Here is a 17,521-nt window from a genome sequence, read left to right on the forward strand (position 1 = left end):
GGCATTCATGTTTGGAGGATTGTATCTTAGTAGAAACCTTTGACAATTTTTATTCCAAGATGCCACCGTTCTTGATGGCAATGTTGTAACACCCCCTTACCCGTGTCAGACGCCCGGACCGAGTACGAGGCATTACAGAACTTCAACAAAATTAATTTTTTTCATATTTTATTTTAAAGTCCCTTTTTGCATTTAAACATTTACATACTTGCATTAAAATTTATCAACACAACATTGAAATTTCATACACGTGGAATTTAATCCATATTAGTCCATATCGATGACTTATACAAAATAAACTATTATATAGTATATACAGAACAATTTATGACACATGACAAAATGACCAAGTCCTCTATACATGCCATAATTCCAAAATAATATTTTTGACCCTTCCGACCAAATCTCAAAATCTTCTTCTACGGAGACACTTTCAAAAACACTTTATCGCCAACTTGAAACTCAATCTCTTTCCTTTTTAAATCCTCATATGATTTCTGTCGATCTGAAGCAGCTTTCAAACAATTATGGATTATTTTCACTTTTTCTTCAGCTTCTCTCACCAAATCAACCCTATGAATCCGTTTCTCACTAAGCTCGGTCCAACACTAAGGGTTTCTACACCTGCGACCATACAAGGCTTTGTACGGTGCCATCTGTATACTTGACTGATAACTGTTGTTATGAGAAAATTTAACCAAAGGTAAGTATTTTTCCCAGCTACCTTCAAATTCTAAAACACAACATCGGAGCATATCTTCAAGAATCTGAATTACTCTTTCAGATTGACCGTCGGTTTGTGGATGAAATGTTGTACTAAAATTCAATCTCGTACCCAAGGCTTCTTGCAACTTTTTCTAAAACCTCGAAGTGAACCTCAGATCTCTATCCGAAATGATGGATATAGGCACTACGTGTAATCTCTCAATTTTAGCAATATACAACTCAACCAATTTTTCAAGTGAGTAATCGATATGTATCAGTATAAAGTGGGCCAATTTCGTCAATCTATCAACAACAACCCAAACAACATCTTTCTTTTTAGGACTCAAAGGCAAACCTGTCACAAAATCCATCATAAATTTGTCCAATTTCCACTCAGGAATCATCACTAGCTGAAGTAAACCTGAAGGTACCTGATGCTCAGCTTTCACTTGTTGGCAAATCAAACACTTTTATACAAATTCAGAAATATCTCTTTTCATACCCGACCACTAATACAATTTCTTTAAATCATTATACATTTTCATACTACCTGGATGAATTGATAAACCACCACTGTGTGCCTCATGTAAAATTGTTCGAATCAACTCATCATCTCTCGGTACACATATCCTATCCGGAACATCAAATAATCATTTGATCCAATTCGAAAATTTGTATCACCACCTGATTCACACTGAGCTCTTTTGACTAGCAATTCTCTTCCATTCTTTTGGGCTTCATGAATTTGTTGAAGGAATAACGGTCTAGCCCTCAATTCAGCTAAAATCGAACCATCATCAGACAAGGTTAACTCGTACTCATAGTTCTTAAAGCAAATAAGGATTTTTTGCTCAAGGCATCTGCGACTACATTCACTTTTCCAGGGTGGTAATCAATCACTAGCTCATAATCTTTTATTAATTCGAGCCATCTTCGTTGTTGCAAATTCAATATTTCAAAATTTTATGATCGGTAAAGATTTGACATTTTTCACCATACAAGTAATGAAGCCAAATTTTCAATGCAAAGAAAATGACAGCTAATTCTAAATCATGAATCGATAATTCTTCTCATGTGGTTTCAACTGTCTCGAAGCATAAGCTACTACTTTGCCCTCTTGCATCAACATGTAACCAAGACCGTCTAGTGACGCATCACTATAAATCATGAATTCTTTCACCGTCTCAGGTTGCACCAAAACCGGTGCTTCTGTCACTAATGCTTTCAATTTCCCAAAACTCTACTAAGATTTATCAGTCCACTCAAACTTAACATTATTTTGTAGTAGCTTAGTTATAAGAGAAGCACTCATCGAAAATCCCTTGACAAAACGTCTATAATACCCGGCAAAGCCCAAAAAGCTTCTAACCTTAGATACATTTTTTGGCGGTTCTCAATCAACAATTGTTGAAATTTTGCTTGGATCAAATCGAATACCATCACTTGAAACTATGTGTCCCAAGAATCCAACCTCACAGAGCCAAAACTCACTTTTACTAAATTTATCAAACAATTTCTTCTCTCTCAAAATCTACAACACAATTCTTAAATGTTTGGTGTGCTCGGATTCATTCCGAGAATAAATCAAAATATCATCTATTAACACCACTACAAATTTATCCAAATACGGTCGGAAAATTCGGTTCATCAAGTCCATAAAAATAGCTGGAGCATTAGTTAAACCGAAAGGCATCACAATGAATTCATAGTGGCCATACCTCGTTCTGAAAGTGGTTTTTGGCACATCTGACTCTTTAACTCTCAGCTGATAGTAACTGGATCTCAAATCGATCTTTGAAAACACTATTGCCCCTTTTAATTGGTCGAACAAATCATCAATTCTCGACAACGGATACTTGTTCTTTATAGTCACTTTGTTGAACTGTCGATAATCAATACAAAGTCTCATAGAGCCGTCTTTATTTTTCACAAAAAATACAGGAGCACCCAAAGGAGAAAAACTCGGTCTTACAAATCCTTTATCTGTCAACTCTTGCAACAGTGCTTTTAATTCTTTCAATTCAGTTGGAGCCATTCTATACGGAGCAATGGAAATCGGTGCAGTCCCAGGTATCAAATCAATAGCAAACTCAACTTCTCTAATCAGAGGTATCCCAGGCAATTCCTCTAGAAATACGTCCGAAAATTCATAGACTACCGGTACTGATTCAAGCTTTACCTCAGTTATCTCAGTATTTAACACATAAGCAAGATAAGCTTCACACCCTTTTCTCATGTATTTCTGAGCAGACATGTGCGAAATCACCATAGGCAATTTATTTTATTCATCTATTTCAACCTGAAGAATTTCACCATTTTCACATTTCAACTCAAGAATTTTCTGTCTACAACTCACCTTGGCATCATGCAATGTCAACCAAAATAACATCAAACTCATCAAATGGTAACAACATCAGATTACCCGGAAAACAATGACCTTGAGTCACCAAAGGGCAGTTTTTGCAAACCTTATCAACTGACACATATTTGCCTAAAGGATTTGGCACTTTAATCGCAAACTCAGTAAATCAACATGCAAACTCTTATTAGATACTAAATTCACACAAACATGCAAAATCCAGGGCAGATTCCTCTTCCCCTTCCTTGTGTCTGTGACTTTTTTTCTCTGTAAGCTACTACCCTCTCATCTCTTTTCTGATATTTCCACGAGCATATGATGCAGAGAAAAAAACTTCTCTTAAATTCTTCTCTCTCCAAAATCCTCTATCCTTCTTTTCTTTTCTCTTTCCTCTTTTATAGGGTAGGTCCCTCCCTCTCAGTACAAACCTTTTGCTTCCTCTTTTTAGGGTGGTTTATCTAGTACAAGTACAGCTGGCTGAGAATGACGTGGACTGAGTGCTACATCATCTTCTTGGAATTGCCATGGCATTCTTGTTGGCAATCCAACCAGTATTTTATCATGGAAATATTTCACTTCTTTCATTTTCATTTTCATGCTCTTTTCTCTCTTCTCTTCTTTATCCTGCACTTGTTGCCAACCATAACCAACACCTTTCTTCCTCAATAGTAAAAGTAACATATAAAAACATTTATAGCACAATTCAAGTTTTGTTATGCAATGTTCTAAAAATATCCTAAAATGTAAAAGTATTTACTTAATTAGAAACAATTAATTCACTCTAGAGGCTTGAAATATAACTCTTTTCAAGAGTTATCAGCAACATAAACATGAATCGAATAAATTTCACCAAATCATTGCAATTATTCTAAATAAAACAAATTAAGTCATCATCATTAGTGGAAAAATAATTAAACAATCTGCAATTATGTTTGAATAACTGATCTCTGTAATTTGGTGTAGTAGACTAAACTAGTTTTCATAGTTAAGGAGCTTGAATACAAGCACTTTTCTTATGTTTTAATTAAATTTTCTTAGTTTCGTTTATACTTAATAAAAGTGTAATTTGATTCTTTTATTGACTTTAAAGAGTGAATGAGGCTTAAGGGTGAGCTAATATACTTTGTGAGTGTGCAAGTGATCTACCGTAATTCAGTGTAGCAAATTAAACTAGTTTTCTCACTTTAAAAGCTTAATACAATAATTTTGGTTAAGTTTTAATTATGTTTTTTCAATTTTTGTTAAATTTAATAAAGTGTGTAATTTGAGTCCTTTATTGACCTTAGGGTCGAATGGGACCTAAATGTGAGCTAATATACTTTGTGAGCATGCAGAAGAACAACAGAAGGCTTGCTAACTCGATACTGGTCGCTATGTTACAACACGGAGCATTGAATGTCACAACATAGGGAGCAGAATAGAAGAATTCTAAGACCGCCTTCGGTGTCGGGACATAGCCTGATGATGTCGTGACAAACCCCTGAAGATAAGCATACTGCCCTCGGTGTCCTGGCACAAGACTTGGTGTGTCACGACATCACCTCTGCATAGGAAATAATTACAAGCAAGGGGCATTTTGGTCCGCACAATCAAATGTCAAGCACGAAGATGACAGCTGACCTAGGGTTAAGGATGAAAACCACTCTAAAGTCTATAAATAGGCTCATTTAATACATGTTATGGCCAACTTTCATATTGTATAATTTTCTTCTTAGATTTAGTTTTTAGTTTTTCTCTTTCCTTAAGCTATAGGTTTATTTTAGTTTTTGTTATTTGCTTTTGTAAAAGAAATCAAATTTGTAAACCCCAATCAAAATCTGTTAGGATTTTGCATTCAATTCTAATACGAACTAGACTTGTTCTCAACTTTATACTCTTGAATTATTATTCATGTTTGCTCTTTCTATCAAGTTTATATTGTTTATGAAATCCATGTGGAACTAATCCTCCTGTGGGGGTTTAGCGAGTGGAGATATGATTATTTAACTATTTGGTAGGGTTCTCTTAGCAAATCAGCTGTTCAGGAAAGGAACAATTTAAACCCTAGGCCTGACAACCTTAGGAAGTCATTCAAATGGAAATTAACCCAAATTTCGTATGGCCTATCTGTGAACATCTTAACCTTAAACCAGTATGTACTATGAGGTTAAGAGATAAGATGTTCTTGTCGACTCATTATTTTAGTGGAAGATTAAAAGATCCTACTTCAATATCGGCAAGTTAATTGAATAAGAAAACTTGAAGCAATAGTTGGTTATGATTACAGAAGCGAGCTAACCATCCATACCCAGATTTGATATATTCTATTATTTGATTTCTCGTGCTTTATTTATTTATTTTATTTTTATTATTAGTATAGATCACTAAAACCTTTCTTTTTATTTCATCATAATATAATTCATTTAAAGTACTAATTAGATATATTTCTACTTAGGTTAGAATTAATTTAGTGCTTGCCTCCCTTGGGTATGATCCTCAGAATACTCATCTACTCCATTGTAACTATATTACAACCTAGCCCATATAGTTGCGAATATCACCTCTTCATATATTTTGTGAAGGATTTATACTCTGGATGTTGGTACATCCGAAGGCAGTCAAGTTGTTGGTGTCATTACCGAGGAGGCAACGTCAATGATTTAATTTAGATTTTTGCATGTTAATCGAATAATTAAGAAATTTTTAGATTATAGCTACGATTATATTTTTGTATTTTCTACAAATCTTTTCTCTTTGGGTTTAGTGTATGACTCGTAATAGGGGAACACCTATAGAGTTAGTCATAGATCCAGAAGAATAATTTGAAGGAATCACCACAACAACAGCAACAGCAGTAACAACCAATACAGAATCAGCTACCTGCTAGAGGTAATTTACCACCACGCGAGAATCCACTATTTGACAAAGCTAACAATAACAACCTAAAAGACCCACCACCATCGCCACAACTACCCACAAACAATCTCATGGTACGTAACAAAAGGACTCTGAGGGAATATGCACTACTGAATCTGGATATGGTTCTAGGGAGTATAATGAGGCCAACCATCACGGCCAATAACTTCAAGATCAAGCCAGCTATGATCTAGAATAATTTACAGTTTTGAAGAATGATGACAGAAGATCCGAGTCAGAATTTAAAATGATTCCTCCAACTTTGTGATACTTTCAAATATAATGGGGTCACCAATGACGCTATTCGTCTTTGGTTGTTCCCCTTTTCATTAATTGATAATGCCTTTTCTTGGTTAGATTCGCAGGCACCAGGATCCATAACAACATGGGTCAAACTTGCAGGAAAGTTCCTACAAAAGTTCTTCCTCATTAGCAAGACGGTCCAGGTAGGAAGGGAAATTTCTATGTTTAAACAATTAGAAGGAGAAAGTTTTCACGAGGCATGGGAGCATTTTAAAACGCTGATTCAGAAATGCCCACGCCACTAATTGCTTGAGTGGTTACAACTGCAAATTTTCTACAATAGGTTGAATGTACACGCAAAGTCAGGATTAGATGGAGTCGTAGGAGGTGTCTTAATGAACTGAACATATGAGGATGTGTACGAATTAATAGAAAATATGGAAATGAACTCTTGTCAGTGGCCAACTGAACGACACACATATGGCCAGAGACCATCTACGATAAAGGTTGTCCAGAAGGATGAAAAATATAAATAATTAGTGGATAGACTTAATCACATAGAGTCCAAAAATAGTGCATTATTTATATATGGCGGAGACAAACTGCTCTTCCATTATATCACACAATTCAACTGAGAATGTGAATTACATCGGGAATAGGGGTGAAAATCCTTATTTAAATACTTATAATCTCAGATGGAAAGATCACCCGAACTTGAGATGGGGAAGAAATCAATAAGGAGGAAATATTTCTAATCAAGTAAAAAACACTAACTATCAACCTTCTTATTTACAGAAACCTCTGGAAAGGGCCAACCCAAATGACAACGCTGTATCTGGTCAATGTTTGGATCGAATTAAAGGGGAAATGCAGTCAATGAGGACAGAAGTGAAACAGGTCTAGTCTGAGTGCACTAATTTAGCAAAAACCTTGACTAAGGTCGAAAATCAAATGAGCCAATTAATGAGCTTAATGGGAGATATTAAGAGAAAAATTGGTATTGGTATCCCTAGTAACACTAAATATATTCCTTGAAAAGAGGGAAATGAAAAGGTGAAAGCAATCACGCTCCAATCGGGTAAAGTGCTGAGTAGCCCGGAGAACCCAACTAAGGAGCTAAATAAAAAGAATGTTGATTATCTTCAGGAAAAAACCTTTGAAGTTGATGATGAAATATAACCAAAGGAAGTAGTCAAACTAAAAATTGAACCAAAGAAATAGACAATTAAAGAACCTGTCATTGCAAAGATATCGTTCCCTTCAAGGTTGGAAGAGAAACAAAAATTGGATGAAGACGAGTTTGTAAGCTTTCTATACTTGTTCAAAACTTTAAATCTCACCTGCCTTTAATTAAACTAATTGAAAAAGTCCCTAAGTATGCCAAAATTTTAAAGGAAATCATGTATAGGTGTAGGAAAATTAAGGTAGGGGAACAAGTTAACATGAATGTTTCCTGTAATGTTATTATCTCTATATAGGTTCCCCAAAAGTTGAAAAGACCCGAGAAGCTTTACAATTCCTATAGGGGTAGGGAGCATTCATTTCAATAGAGCCTCTATCAATATATGAAATGCTCGGGTTAGGGGACCTCAAGAACACACAAATTACACTACAATTGGCTGACATATCTTCAGTGCATCTGAAAGGAGTATTGGAAGATGTGTTAGACAAAGTGCGCATCTTTATCATTTTGGTGAACTTTTTAGTTTTAGACTTTGAAGAAGATTGAGAAATACCAATTCTGTTAGGTAGACCTTTTCTAGCTACTTCATGGTCCACCATTGATTTAGAGAAAAATGAATTAACAATGAAGATCAATGGTGAAACAGAAAATTATAAATGTGGTCACCAATAGAGTGGGGAAAATAAAAGGAACTTATAGGAGCATTGTAAGGAATTATCCAAATCAAGGGACGTACTTCCTATAATCAATACAGGTTAAAAGAATAGGTTCAAGGAAAGAGATAAGCAGAAGAAGGTGGGGTGGCTTGGCAGGCGATGGACTAACACTGAAAGAACCAAAGAAACATCCTCACATGCATTAACAAAGCTGTCACATGAATCCGACAATAAAACATGATAATTTTGGATTAATATTTTCTGTAAATTACTGTATATTTGACTAATCGTTTAGCTCAAATAGAACTTGTATTAAATTAATGTTTTATAGGAACCGTGACACTCTAAAAATTGGAAATTTTGGGAGAAAATAGAGCTAGTGTTGTAACAAAGTAACCTTGAGTTGCAACACAAAGGCTAGAATCGAAAGAATCAAGAAAACTATCTCAATGTCGTGACACAAAACTGTTGTGTTATGACACAAAACCGCTGCGTCACGACATAGTAGATAGTTTCCCCAAGTTTTCAAAACTATAAGGTGAGTCATAACATCAAACCTCGACGTTGTGACAACAACAAACTACTAGGGGGTGCCGCGACACGAAACCCCGGTGTCGCAACATCGTTGTAATTTTTATAGGGTTGACCCGACCCATTTGCACAACTCGGTAAATTAACCTTCATTTTACCTGATTTTTAGACCTAAAAACCTCTAATTTTTAGCCTAAACACATCTTAACTCAAACTCTAAGTCTTTTCTAAACATTAAACCCTCTCAAATACTCTTCATCTTCAAAATCCTTTTTCACCTAAAACCCTAAATTAATAAAACCCAATTTCTATTTCTCAAAAGATTTATTCAGATGCAGGATCATCAACCACTCGGGGAAAAACAACCAAAAGTTCAAGAAAATCAAGGTTAAGCATTCTTTTTTCTCATTATTACTGTTCTTTTAAGATTATTGCTTGACATTAGTTCATACAATACAATAGTATTGAATATGCCTCCAAGAAAGGTTAGAAGAACTAATTAACCGAAACCTTTGACGGTTTCAAGTCCCTCTAATTCCCTGAATTCAAATGTTGAGAAATGTAGAAATTCAGGGAAATACATTTATTCAAGAGAGGATATTTGAGAACGTTTTAGTACAATCCCAAAAGACTTTTTGGTGGTCCCTGTAATTTAGGAAATTTATGCATCTTTACGTGACAAAGAGTCTAGAAAAGCCAAAGGTTGTACATGGGAAACGATACTTGTGCGAGGGAAAGAAACATGAAGTACCTGTCGGGTTATTTCTGAATTTTATAATGCTCTATTTTATGAAAAATATTTTATAGAAGAAACTAATTTGGAATATTTTCAAGATATAAATATTGAAAACATTATAAACTTTCTAACAGAGGGGAGGGGTGAATGAAAATATCACCCAGGTACTAATATTCCAACTTCTTTTAATCAAGCAATAATGTTTCCTGAAGCAAAAATGTGGATTCAATTTTTGTGCATCAAAATAGTTCTTGCTCTGAATGTTTCTAATGTCAATACTTTTAGAGCGGTTTTTCTTTACGCTATTTTTCATAAAAAATAGGTATGCATCAAAAATTGATATACCAAAATATGAAACAGTGTGTCGGCAGACAAAAGGTTGGAGTCTTCTTTCCCCACTTAGTGATGGCCTTATACAAAAGAGAAGGCATTCCGATGGCGTCTATGGAGCAATCAATGAAGCCATCTTGAAGCATATTTGGAGACACTTTGTATACATAGTACACTAAGCTTTGGGATAAATAAATTAAAAAGTGGAATAAATGTTGACAAGAGATGATGGTCGCTCTGGGTTCTTCTCAAAGGAAAGCAAAATCGACCATTCAATAAGAAATTGGCGAGAGCAGTCATCCCAAGCTAAATTGGATGATACATTGGATGCAAGAGGTAGGCTCGATTTTAAGGAATTCACACGATAAAAGAATATGTGGGTACCTAATTATACACCAAATATGTTTGGGCAGATGCATCCAGAGTAGGAAGAAGAGGAGCAGGAGAGCGAAGAGGAAAAATGAATTGAGAAGGGGGAGGAAGATGATGAGATGAATGACTGAACTTCTAATTTTTTTTAAGATTGTATTAAATTTGGGATGATTTTTAATTTATTTAAATTGTTAGGAGTATGAGTAATAATAAACTATTAGTTGTTTGGTGTTTTGTTTAAATTTTCTGCGTAGGAACCCCACATAGTAGATGCACAACAATTTTGAGTTGTCAACGATCAAAGGAGGAAGCACCCACCAATAGCTCACGAAACCGTCACGATCAATCGGGTAACTTCTATTCTTATCTTTTACAGGGCTATACATTAGCGGTAACATAGAATTTTTGTTTAATTTTTTTATGTTTTTCTTTGATTTCTCTTGTCAATTGTGTGCTTGAGCTTGTAGAAATACAAGTGATTGGTTAGGAGCATGTGCATAGGTTGCTTGTATTTACGGTAAATTTGGCATGATGATAAGTGATTTTAAATTTTTTATTATTAGACTAATAAGTTCTATCTATTACACTATAAATAGGTATTAAGCAATCAAATGTACCAAATGATATAAAGAAGACAATGAAACCAGCATGATATTATGAATGATAAATTGTTGAATTTTTGATTGTTTGGTTGACTGAATTTTTTAATATTGAGATACCTAGGGATGACCTAAGGCATTGTTTGAAATACACCCAGAGCCAAAAAGCTAACCCTATTTATTCATCTTTAGTACCTAATTTGAGCTAGAAAACCCTTCTTGATGAACCTTTATACAAAACCCAAGCTAAAAATAATAGTTTGTGCTTATCCTTTTCGTTGGTCCTGAACTGCATGATTATAAACGTTTGACCATACATATTGAGGGTTAAGTAGATAAATTATGGTGGTTTTGTAAAAATAGAGTGATAGGAAAGATCAGTGGAGTATAGTGATTATAGGTTAGCTTAAAAGTGCAAAAAGAAAAATTCAAAAAGAAAATTAAACAAGTAAAAAAAGTACATGAAAAATAAAAGAAATTGTGAGTGAGATACTGTGAAAAAGAAAGAAAAGTGACAAAGTCACAACTGTAACGCCCCGAAATTTGGGCCTAGAAGTATTGGGCCTTGAGCAAGGGAACGGTTAGGAAACTGTGCACAAAAGTTTGTCCGCTTTAGTGGTTAAGGGTCTTGAGAGGAGTTGGAAAAATCCTGGGTTCGAACTTGGGCTTTAGCAAAAACTTTGGTTTTAAGTGGATAAAACCCTAGATGCTTGGGTTAGGAGATTGAAATACTGCTGAGTAGAAAAGAGTTTGAATTGGTCTTTGAAGAGGTTTGTCGAGAGAAGTTAGGAGAGAAAAGTGGGATTTGGGTAAGGGTTCGGTTGGTTGTTGTTGTAGAGAAATTATAGGAGGAAATCAAGGAGATGTGAGGGGAAGGGTAAGTTGTGCCGTATAGGGACTTTAGGAACTCTTGAATTCAGTTTTCGGGGTGTTTTGCTTTTGGAATTGGGTTGATTTGTATGAGGGAACTTGTTTTTCGTCATATTTTTGTTACTTTTCTCTGCTTTTTGGTTTTGGGAGGTTGAATAGGCTATAGACCCTATCGGATATTATTTTTGTTTTCTTTCCCTTTTGTTTGTTTTCTACTTGACTGAATATTTTTGTTTAATTCCCTTTTCCAATCGTTTTTTCCCCTCCTGGCCAATTACTGCAGTTTCTCTCCCTCTCAACACTTTCAGGTTTTGGCTTTTGTTTTCTCAACATTCGGTTACCTTTTCTCTTTTTTGCCGAATTCATGTTTTTCCTTTTTTCTCAAATGGTTTCCCTTGGAAAATTGCTCTTGTTCTTTGTCTCTCTCAATCGAATCTTAATAGTTCATCTCTCTTTGTTCTGTTACTGATTATTTTCTCTCTTCCCTCTCTTACATTTGGTTTAGTCTTGGTTTAAGGAATTCTCTGCTCCTACATTTTGTACTCTCTCCATTCCTATTTTTGATTCAGCAAGTAATCTTTGTTAATCGGTAAGTCTCTCGGTTCCTTTTAGTTCTCTCTTTTACTGTTTAAGCCAAAGGTGCGATCCCTTACTACCGATTCTTCTATTTTCTCCTATGTATATGTTCTTTTAGGTTCTAGAACTTCAGATGGATGAAGAGGGTGCTAGCAGTAAAGTGATAGCAAGGGTACCAGTGGAGTTGGAGCGCGTAACCTCTACTCCCAAGTTTAAGAGGCGTAAGGTGTCAGCTCTTCGGGATTTTTTGCCAAGATGTGGAAGGGTGGCTGCACCAATCTCTGGAACTAGTGGGCAACCACAACCAACTGATCTAGTCAAGGGAAAGGTAATCTTTTGGACAAGTATTTTCGGTAGAGGCTATTTTTGATAAAGGGTTGGTTTGGGATTGTATGTTTAGGAATCCTAATGTTTGGAAGAGTAACAATATGATTTGATGGAAAATAGGCTTTGGAGCACGTGGACGATACATACGTTTCACAATCAGGTGTGTATCTGTACACATAAATCATTACTGTCGTAAAGCCGAAAGAGTGTATGTAATCACACTGTTCCTTCTGTGATTAGGCAAATGCCGAAAAGCCAAAAATACGGCGATTGAGTCCACATGGGCGTGCGAAAGCTCGTGTGGTGAACCGAGCCCATGAATACGAGCGTTAGACTGTTGAGGCCACCACGAGCGTTCTCGTGCTCTTGGGCCGTTATGGGCCTTGTTGGGTTTAAATGGGTCGTGTGGGCCTAACATCTCACACGAATAAAATCCATGTTAAAAGGCAAATACTGGATTGGGATATGTAGTTCGTGTAGCCGTGATTAAATTTGGGCTAATTGGGCCATACGAGCGTGTGGGCCCATGTGGGCCGAATATGGGCCATGTGGGCCGAATATGGGCCATGAGCCCATTTACACCATTATGACCATTTAGGTTTGTTTCGCTCGAGGTGACTGTAGACCTTCGGAAAGCTTATAAAATGATCGTAATACCCCTGTAGGGTAAAATGACCGTAATAACCCTGTAGTGGAAAATGACTGTAATGCCCCTATAGGGTAAAATGATCGTAATACCCCTGTAAGGTAAAATGACCGTAATGCCCCTGTAAGGTAAAATGATTGTAATACCCTTGTAGGATAAAATAACCGGAATGCCCTGGTGGGTAAAAGACTATTTTGCCCCTCGAGGTCAAATGATTGATTTGTCTGTGGTTAAATAACTGATTTGTCTGTGTTTGGTATGACTGGTTTGTCTGTGATTTGTATGACTGATTCTGAGCATGGAATTTTGCATACATAACATACTGCATGGGGTTGGAATATTGTTTTGGAGGAAGTACTGTAATGGTGGCTCTACCACAATCATTGTTACTGGTGGCTTGGCCACATATACTATTACTGGTAGCTTTGCTGCGATACTGCTACTGGCAGCTTTCCTGTGATGCTATTGATGGCTTTGTGCTGATCATATCACTGTTACTGATGGTTTTGTACCGATCATATTATCGATACTGATGACTATGTGCCGATCATATCACTGCTACTGATGGCTTTGTGCCAATCATATTACTGTACTTATGGCTTGTAGCCATTTTGTTTATAGCTTACAGCTATCCTGTTTACGGCTCTTAGCCATTCTGACTACTAGCAGCTATGCTGTGATATTGGTGTGAGGGCTGGGTGGGCCGACTCTGTCCCCACATGGTGTGTTGGGTTGATACGAGTTGTGTGTTGGCTGGATTGGGATGGGTTTGCATACTTGCACCATTATTGATAATGTATCCGGCTTAGGCCAACATTGTTTTTGTATTGGGCTAAGGCTCACATTGTACAGTTACTGTTAAAGGGCTCTAGCCTAGACTGATTATGTTCTATATGTCGACTATTTGATAAGGGATTACACACTGGGTTTTTGTAATCTCACCCTTCTGTCTAACTATGCAAGTAATCCTCAGCCATAGACGATTCGGTGCTGCGAGGGACTCGGAGGTGGCTGCACCACTGTTGCTATCTTACACATGATTTTATTTAACGCTAAAGTTTGAGTTGGTTTTTGTTATGTAATAAGGTCGTTTAATTTTGTTTAAGTTTTTAATTGGGCTTTTAATTGCTTATTTTAAACTTCTAGTTTAGGAGAAGACGTATTTTCAAATGATTACTGTTTTCCAAAACACGAAACTTAACTTAGAGTTTTCAAAGCTTCCATAATTTTAAACAACCAGTTAAGACAACATCAGATAACAGAACAAACGGTTTGATTAGTAGATTTGTTAAATAATATTAAAGGGGTTTTTAAAAGTTAGAAACGAATTTACCAACGAGTCCAATTTTCAGAGGACACTTCAGTGTGACACGCCAGATCCATCCATAACTTCTAGGCCGGGTTGGGGTGTTACAACAACTATAGAAAAACTCGTTCATTATTGCACAAAAAAAACTCGTGAGCTATCCATAGTTACTATATGATGCTGAGATTTCCTATAAAGAGACATAAGGAAGGTGGGAGAAAAAGAAATAAGGCAGTGAGCGAGAAAGGTCACTAATGGGGAGAATATGGGACAATATGATGTGCCAAACTATTTTTGTGCTTGAAACTATTTGATGCTTACTATTCTTGAATTTCATACCTATCCTAAGCCTCAGAATGTTACAAGCCAAAAAGCCCTATGTGATCTAGGTAGACTCATTCACAATTTGAAATCATACTAATTAATTGCATTTATGGTTGTTTGTATTCTGAATCAAATTACTTGTATAATTTGTTGATAGGTTCCTATATTTGAGACCCTTAATGTTTGTATGCTTTGTAATATACTGAACTTAGATGTTTGATATCAAAAGTGGTAAGTCATCTATATATCATGCCAAGATTATGTGTGAATATGAAATGCTTATTCATGTGCTCCAAATCAAACATTTGTACCATACTTGTTCAAGAGTCGTCCTTTCATTTATTGTTTTTGTTTGTTTTAATTGTGTCACATCACACTTTTCAATTAATTGTACAAGAGTAATATTTTCATCTCCTATGTTTTAAATTAATTACACAATAGTGAAAACAAGGAAGTGTTGTGGCTTAGTGGTAAGAAGCTCTTTAACTGTCCTAGAGGTCCCTAGTTTGAATCCCCTTGCTCTCTTGTTTTATTTCTCTATTTTTGGTACAATTATCATGTGCACAATAGAGGCCAACTGTCCACCCCTTCTTACCTTATGTGAAGGATTCCTTTCCTCCTTTAGCAAGTCAAACTTGCTATAAGTTGTGAGACACATCCCCTTTTTTTGCTCCTTTGTTCCCTCTCCTTCCTTACACTATTTTCTGGCCAAAACAAAGGTGTTGACCACCCCAAAAGCCTCCCAAACCGTCCACCACCCTCATTTCCTCCCTTTTTCTCATTTCTTCTTTTTTCCTACACCATTTTCTCTCTTTTTGGCAACCACCACCATTTCTACTCATATTTGCTTCCATTCCTCCACCGTGAGCCTTAGTTGCAATACCCCCTCACCACCATCCACACCCCTCTTCTCTCATCATTCTCCTCTGGTCGCCACCATTCATCGCCGTCTTCATCGCTATGAACTGTCGCAGACCACTGTCATTGTCGTCGTTGCAAACACTGATTATCATCGGGATTTGGATTTTTCTCCTTTTTTCCTCTCCTTTCTCATTTATTTCACCTTTTTCTTCCAATGAACTCATTTTTTAATTTTTTTTCACTCCACTTGTGTACGAATGTCACCGATCACATGATCCCTTGTAGAGCATTAAACCTCTAAACTTTTCTCTAGGATTTATCTCCTACTTCGTTGTGCTATTTAGTAGTGTAAGTTATGCAAAGTGATGGAAGCATCATCTTTCCTTGTTTTTCCCTCATTCTCAAATAATTTATCAACTATAATTACTTTATTGAGATTAACTTTCAATCTCTATGTGTTATGAAGGATCGAACAACAACCATTTGGGAAACCAATAGTATGGCATTATGTGAGTAACGGATCTGAGCATTCAAATTAAGGGAAAGTATTGGTGAGATTTTTTGCATTAAATCTTATATTAAAGGACTTGTTTTTCGTTAGATCATGACTAAAAAGAGATATTCATGTGATTAGATTTGTGATTGGGACTAGATCCAAATAAGACATCTACAAAGGGAGCGTGCAGTTTAGATCTACAATAAGGTGTGGGATCTTTAACTTATGTCACGTGATGAGTGTTTATTTTTATTATATTAGTATGTAAATAACTTTTTATGCGAAGGTACACTAAGTACTCATAAAGAGGGTTGAAAACCCCATCGATGAAAAACCCAAGTAAGTGACCCTATCCATTGTTCTTGAAAAGTATATTGTGTGATGTGATGATATTATGTGATTGTGATGTTTTTGCAAATTGCATCTATGTCATATTGATATATGTGTAGATTTCATTCTCATAACATATGATGTATGGCTTATGTGTTATTGTTATGATTCTGTTATGCGAATATGAAAATATGAACATGACCATGTTATATGTGATCCTATGTGTAAAGCATGTTTACAACATGTTAACGTGAATTGATTAAAAAGAGAAAATGGTCATATCATATGCATGGGGTGGGATTTGTGAAAGGAGGAAGATATGTGGCAGTTTATCTATAATTATGTGGTTGTTTTTTGATAATTATGTGGTGGCTTGTCCCCAATGTGCTATGTGGTCATTTTCGGCATTTATGTGGTGGCTTGTCCACAAATAGTGTAGCGGAGATGGGTAGGAAATTCTTCAAAATGTGCATTGTTACAAAAGCATATCTCGATATGTTATTTTATATGTAAATTGATTTGTGTGAAAATTGTATATATATTTTTTGGATGTGTTATTCGATGTGTTGAAATGTATGTCATATTGTATGTCTATATGTTTTTTATTGATCTCACACTGAGCCTTTTAAAGCTCACCCGTGTTACTCGTGTGTATCAAGTAATCCTCATAATTAGGACTCGGATTCGGTCATCGGAGGAGCTCTTGGAATAATGATTTCTTGGTTATGCATTTTTAAAATAATTTGGGACTTTTATGAACTATATGAGTTTATTTTGGATTTTATTATGGACTTAATATGGGTTTGTCTTATTTACTTTCTAGGAATTTCTTTTAAATTAAGGATTGTGGCATGGGAATTTCTATTTTATATTTTTGGGAAATATTGCATGGATTTTTTATATAAGATTTTTAAATGAACATTAAACGATTTAAAATTATTAGCTATCGAATCGCTTTTTAAAAACGAAGTAATAGTACAAGTATTTTTAAATAAAAAGGAACAAATAAATTTCAATTGAAAAGAACATGATGTTTTCAAAATAACATGTTTTGAGGAAAAATGAATTTTTCTGATGAAAAAGTTTTGGCCATCTTCATGGCCCATGTAATTACTCAGATTGGGCCATAACATATAGGCCCAGTTTAAGGGATTACAGCTTGAGAACAAGTAATGA

General features: G+C 35.7%; 1 non-coding gene across 1 annotated transcript; it reads right to left on the bottom strand.

Annotated features, from left to right (window-relative positions):
• Window positions 1-6,403: 6,403 nt before the first annotated feature.
• LOC128032930 (small nucleolar RNA R71) lies at window positions 6,404-6,509 on the bottom strand. Its single transcript, XR_008189270.1, has one exon. It is a non-coding gene; the product is annotated as a small nucleolar RNA R71 (small nucleolar RNA).
• Window positions 6,510-17,521: the final 11,012 nt, after the last annotated feature.

Source organism: Gossypium raimondii, chromosome 9, assembly GCF_025698545.1.
Source record: "Gossypium raimondii isolate GPD5lz chromosome 9, ASM2569854v1, whole genome shotgun sequence".
NCBI lineage: Eukaryota > Viridiplantae > Streptophyta > Magnoliopsida > Malvales > Malvaceae > Gossypium > Gossypium raimondii.